Source organism: Triticum dicoccoides, chromosome 7A (assembly GCF_002162155.2).
Source record: "Triticum dicoccoides isolate Atlit2015 ecotype Zavitan chromosome 7A, WEW_v2.0, whole genome shotgun sequence".
Taxonomy (NCBI): domain Eukaryota; kingdom Viridiplantae; phylum Streptophyta; class Magnoliopsida; order Poales; family Poaceae; genus Triticum; species Triticum dicoccoides.
The window spans coordinates 712,728,418-712,734,814 of record NC_041392.1 but is presented as its reverse complement, the minus strand read 5'-3'; the positions used below and the strand labels follow the sequence as shown (position 1 = coordinate 712,734,814).

Here is a 6,397-nt window from a genome sequence, read left to right as displayed (position 1 = left end):
ACACATTGAAGTTGACTATCACTTTGTGCGTGAACGTGTCTCTCAGAAGCAACTACAGATCAAGTTTATTTCTTCCAAGGATCAACTTGCTGACATCTTCACCAAGCCATTGCCTTTGCCACAGTTTGAGACTTGCAGGCGCAATCTTACCCTTCTAGATTCATTAGAAAGTGGCTAAGATTGAGGGAGGGTGTTAGACTGTATTTACATGTGTATATTGTAACGTTGTATATCACCTCATTATATATATATATATATATATATATATATATATATATATATATATATATATATATATATATATATGTGATAGGCCACCCCTAGAGGGTTGTGCCGGTTCCCCCCAAAGTCTATTGTCTTACACGACGCCCCCTTGGTCCCCCTCATCTCCCCTGTCCAGCGGTCTCGTCGGCGGCAAGAAGAGTGGGGACCCTGCATGTTTCATTTTTCTTTTCTTTAGGTTTTATTTCCCAGACGTCATTGGCAAGGTGATGGTGGCGTTGGCATGTGGAATAAGGACTCTTTGTCCTCTCCCTACTCGATGATGCTTGATCAAAAACCGGCGAAGGGTATGTGAGAGTTTGTATCATTAGATTTGTTGGTTGTCTTCGAATCTTGACAGTTGGTGTTTCTATCAATGAGTGCAGTTTTGCTGGCTATTGGTGCAACAACTTCGACCTCTTCTTCCATATTGTTCTGCTAGGTGGTTTGGTTTTCTCCCATTCTATGGTCCGGTGGTGATGGATTGCAAGATTGTAGTGCATGAGGTGATGCTCCAAACCAATGTTTCTTCAACGAGTTCTAGATCTCGTCTTGAATGAGGAGTGGCTATTATGGTTTTTAAAGCCTGGTATGGCGAGAGCACTTGCATGTGTCCCTTTCATTTACCGTTGGTTCAGTGCAATTTTTAATCTCTGGTGTGTGGCGTACAATTGGAGGAAGAAGGGTAGTATGATTTTAAATGTAACTTTTTATGGTTGTGAAGCATCCAATTGTCTTTCCATTGTACTCGTTATTGTTTTTCTCAATAATTATCAGATTTAAGATACCCTTGGGTGTCGTTCTTCTTAAAAAAAAAGAGCATTGGTTTTGATGGTGATTTTGTAGAGAAGGAAGGGTAACCATATTCTTTAGATAGGACCAGTTCTAGTGTATTTTGTTTGGAACATTTTCATATTTGATACAACATCACATATCAAATATCACAAAAAACTATAATGAAGACTGTCCAATTTTTTCAACACATTTATGGCCTAACTCAAGAGGAGAATCTGACCATTTGGATTTCATAGTAAACATCGATGGAAAGTTCAGACAGATGCATTTTCTGTTCATACGGTAATATGATATTAATTTCTGCAGTTCAGGAAATCGACACAAGGTTATGAAATTCCGAAGATTTCAAATGGTTTCATTCCCACTGGAATGTAATATGGTGTAAAACACATAACCAACATACTATACACTAAATTGACGTTTGACAACGTTGAACCAACATACACTGAATTTCTTTCATCTTCTTCCAGATGAATCATTTGGTAGTTTTCAATTTATTCTTGGACAAATTTCCTGTACCTCGGCCTGATACGGTGCAGTTGGCCCGTCCAAATCATGCTCATCATTGCTATCGGCAACAGTTTTGTTTGGTTCCATAGTCTCGACATCATCTTTGCCGCCATGTTTAATGCTTGGTTTCTTCTAGCCACCAGATTTTCCTTGTTTTTTTTTTTGGAGGGGGCACTTATGGTATCCTTGTTTTGCTGTCCCCTGACAGCCCGGAATGTTGCCACCCTCTTTCTTGGCTTCAAATTGTCATCATCTTCTCCTTCTACCCTTGCTTCCTTGGCATCACCATCCTCACTCACTTGCCCTGGGCTAGCCACTACCTTTTTGTTAGATTGGGTCCCAGACAGCTTCTGTAGTTGTGGCACATATATAGGCTGTAGTCTAATAGAGAGAGAACAAATCAGAGGGTTAGATAGATTTAGGATGGTAGAAGGCATGGTAGTGAAGTACTGTTGCTCAACCTGCCACCAGCTGTTATGAATTCAATGTTCTTTCCTGCAATAACCAGAAATTGGATAAATCTAACGAGGACCAAAGGACAACAAACTGGACCAAATAATTACTGAAATTCCGATAAATCCAACATAATTGTCACAGTTCATCATACGAAATGCAAAACTACGATGAGTTCCGGTGGTGACCATTTTTTCTCAAATAACGGCTGAGACGTTGTTCAAGACTACCCCGTTTTTTTTAGAAACTCGCCATCGACTTCACCAGGCTTCTTGCCCCAGCGGTGATGAAACAACCATTCCACAGGAAAGGGATCACAATCAGCATCAACATCAACAGCATATTTCACAACCTAATAATTTCTTGGGTCAAGACACAACAATTCTGCAAGGTAAATACAGTAGTACAGTAAAGTACAGTTACTCAAAACAATAAAAAGTTAGAGTAACCTCTTGGCTGCTTTGGTGTATTGCTTCACAACTCTCCCTTGTTAGGCTTGAAGCAATCTGCAATGGATGGGTTTTCGATTACAAAGAATAACATGAACTCTGTTACGACCAAGCAGCACTGAAACACAAGTGCAGAAGATGCAGCAGTTCTATCTATTGAACAGTAGCAGCTTTATCTATTAGGTGTGTTAATTAGGCAAAATTGTGAGGGATAAGATCAGATTGCTACAGGTCCCTGGCATGGCTATTAATACCTTTTGAATATTAGTTGGAGATAAGCGAAGAATAACAAAATAAATTCCTAGTCCTTTCCCATCTTGTACAATCAGGCCTCAACAATCAAGTGCGACTGTCCAACCATTGGTCCTAGGACCCGTACATTTTTTAGAGAAAAGGCGCCGGCTGAACCCGAGGAGAGCTCGAACCTAGCCTGTCTTTGAATTAACAAAGCCATCAACCGGCCAGGATTACAAGGGCACCACATTACAAAGGGGGTGAATGCAAAGCAAAGCGGAAAGAAGATACAAGGTGCTAGGCAAAACAGCACAATGGCAACAGCAGAGCACCGTTACCAACGACCAGCACTACGCCTACACCAAGTAGCCAACTAAGTGCTCGGGAGGAGGGACACGCCATGCAAGTATTGAGCGCCGGCTACATCCACGGTCATACTTGGGCAACACTTGAGCTGTCTCCACCATTGCAAAGGGCCACTACACTTTCACCCAGGCTCGACGGGTGCCGCACTAGCGCCCAGCAGAGTGGCTGCCACATAGCCCAGCTCAAGGTGACCGAGCGCCATAGGAGAAGCAGACATCTTTGACCCACAAGCAACGGAAGACCAACCAGACGAGAACCAAAGTCGGCAGAGGTAGCACGGAGCACGGGACGTGAGCTGTCGGACGAAGGCGCGCAACCATGAAGAAGACAGAAGAAGCATCACAACGCATGGGCAAGGCCGAGCAGGATGTAGCAGGAAAACCAGGCCGTCATGCTTCGGAACCGAGACACCGACTGCTCCACCACTAAGAGCAAATCCCGACCGCCGCCTTCAAGAAGGAGCACGCCACCGAGATGCTGTCGACGCCCAGACCAAGGGAGAACCAGCTTTCGATGGAGCTCAGTGAGGAGGCGGGAGGGGGAGGGTCCACCCCCAAAGCCTCCAAGGAGGGGATTGGCGCCAAAGACGTCGACTTTGGGGGGCCACCGCGCCGGCTAGGGGTTTCCCCCGGAACCACACCCAAACGCCAGATCCGGCCATCTGGCACCATGGGACGACGAACGCTGCCACCAGGGACCAATGCCGGCACGGATCGGAGCAGATCGGGCCGGCACCAAAGCTCTACCATGGTGCTCGGCGAACTGCGATGAGCCACCGCTGCGCCGTCGACCGCGACCTCCACGCTGCCCACATAGTCGTGGGAGGCCGCGCGCCACCGACCGGGGCCGTAGCCCTCCATCAGAGGAGGAAGCGTCAGATCCCCACCACCACCTCCATCGGGGTCGCGTGCCAACGCCGAGCGCCCCTCTAGCAGGAGGGAGGGGGAGGGGGAACCGCGGTGGCAGCGCTAGGGTTGCCCCAGAGTCGCGGTGCCAAATCTAATCTGACAGAAGTCTAGGACCCGTACATTCCCATAACAAATTCAGAGTTCAAGTGCTGCACTTGGTGCAAGCCTCACACATTTTTGTACCAGTACCTGGTAAAGCACCTCGTGTGCAATCCAATTACCAATGCCTTGTATGAAGCTCTGCTCATTAAAAAAGGCAAGATGTCAGGTATGGTATGGTATCATAAGAAAATAGTACGAGTTAATTCTGTATATCATCGGAAAATATTATTATAGAATGTAGAGGCAAGAATTGCAATCGGTTCGATAGCGATCACCTGATAGTATGCTGGAGATCACCTTTTCTTTGATTGTCAATTTGCACAATTATGCTGGAGCTACATTTGCACCAACTGGCAGCCAGCACATACAGGCATTCAGGAGGAAATTAGCAACCTAAAGCAATTGCTGAGTGTACCATATGCGATGGAGATCATCATCCTAACCTGCTGGGCAATCTGGACAACTAGGAATGATCACATATTCCAACACATTCAGCCAAGCATATACAGATGCAGAAAGAAGCTAAAAGAAGAATTCAAATGGATCATCTACAGAGTCAAGAGGAAGGAATACAGTGGATTTGAGGCTTGGATCAAATCCTTTAGATAACTTGCTATGCTGCTGTTGTATTTGTTGTTTACCGTCTCTTCTTTCTTTCCTTAGTTTTGTTTGTATCTTCGATGTATAATTATTTTTTATTTTTTCAGACCTTATTCTTTGTACTATATATTTTTTAAAAATAATAAAAATACGCAGCAGAGTCCTGCTGTTTCCCTCAAAAAAAATCACCTGATAGTGTAAAAGAGCTTTTATTCCAATCTTCTTCTTGGTCAGTGAGTCCACAAAATTGTCAACGGACATCGGCTCAAAGAGAGCATCCGGACCTAGCTCAGAAATTGGAGGTACAGTTTCAGGATGCCAACAACAATTGAGTGAGCGAACTTGTACAAAATTTAAAGGACAAGTATCTCTAGATAATTTACAAAGAAACTTGCACATACATAATCAAATAACCGAACTCTTGCAAAGCGCCTCTTATCAGTGAAGGAAAACTCCAAGCCATCATCAAGCTGTAAAATGCGTAAATTTTAAAAGGTTAGGCACATCAAAGTTCAAAATCAACTTCAGATGAGCCTTGGCTCCCAGTGTTAACAGGTTAGAGACATCAATAATAACTCCAAGCCGTGGAGCTCCTTCCCAGAAATCTTCAGGACGGACTAACTAGTGGGGAAATTCCAGACCTGGCCAACAATTGATGAGATACTGTTTTATTACAAGGGAGTTGGCTGTTATCCATTGATATATCACAGACCTTTTTTTACCTGCAACTCCATGAGGCCCTCAGGAGCTAACTCTAGTCCTGGCCAGTGTGCCATGGCTTAAAATTTAATTAGCTTAAACACATCAACAATAGATCCAAGCCATGGAGCTCCTTCCTAGCCACATTGAGGACAGACTAACCAGTAGGAAAATTCTAGGCCTAGCTACCTATCGATGAGATACTTTGTTTTATCATAGGGAGGTAACTGCTTAATTCGTTGATATCATGGAACTTATTTGTGCTAGCCACTCCCCGGGCCTCAAGGTGCTAACTATAGTCCGGGCGAGTGAGCCAGGACCTCCATATCCGATTTGCTGCCATTCCCCGGATCCTAAAATTCACTGATCCGGGATTTTATTAAGTGAGTAGTTTGTTTGTGCGGCTGACAGTGTGTTCATTAAGCTCGCTCTGTGCTACTGGAATAGGACAATTCCTGCTTATCACAATCACAGCGATCCTACAATTCACCAAGAAAGATACGACAAGAGCCGGGATCCTATTTAGCTTTCAACTTAGGAACTAATAATATCATAAGTTCAGGAGTCTCTTCAAGCACGGTCACAAAAGCAACACATAACCACCGATAATTCCGCATCGAAACAAAACCTAAAAGAATCTGCACATTGTGCTTGGCCTCCTGACCTCAACGAAAAACTTGGAGTACTTGGACGGCCACTCGTCCTCGGAGTTGACAGCTGATCTGAAACCATCCATACTGGTAGGAGCTAGGGCCCTACCGGGTCTAGGCCGGAATGCGGGCGAGGTCTTGACCGCGGTGGCCGGCGTGCAGGCGCCGTCTCGCGCGGGAGGAGAGGCGGTGGCGATGGAGGAGGCGGCGGCTAGGTTAGGGTTGAGGAGCCGGGCAATAGAATATGTCTTATTGCTTAATTTCCAAAAGAGGGTCTTACAGCTGCTTATATAATCTCGATGCTAATAAAAATAAGATAACTTAGGCTAAGCCCCTAACTAAACGCGCCCATTGGGCCTCCTCCGGCTAT

General features: G+C 44.9%; 1 pseudogene; it reads right to left on the bottom strand.

Annotated features, from left to right (window-relative positions):
* Positions 1-1,531: 1,531 nt before the first annotated feature.
* On the bottom strand, positions 1,532-6,095 carry LOC119328454 (annotated as a pseudogene).
* Between the last annotated feature and the right edge of the window lie 302 nt (positions 6,096-6,397).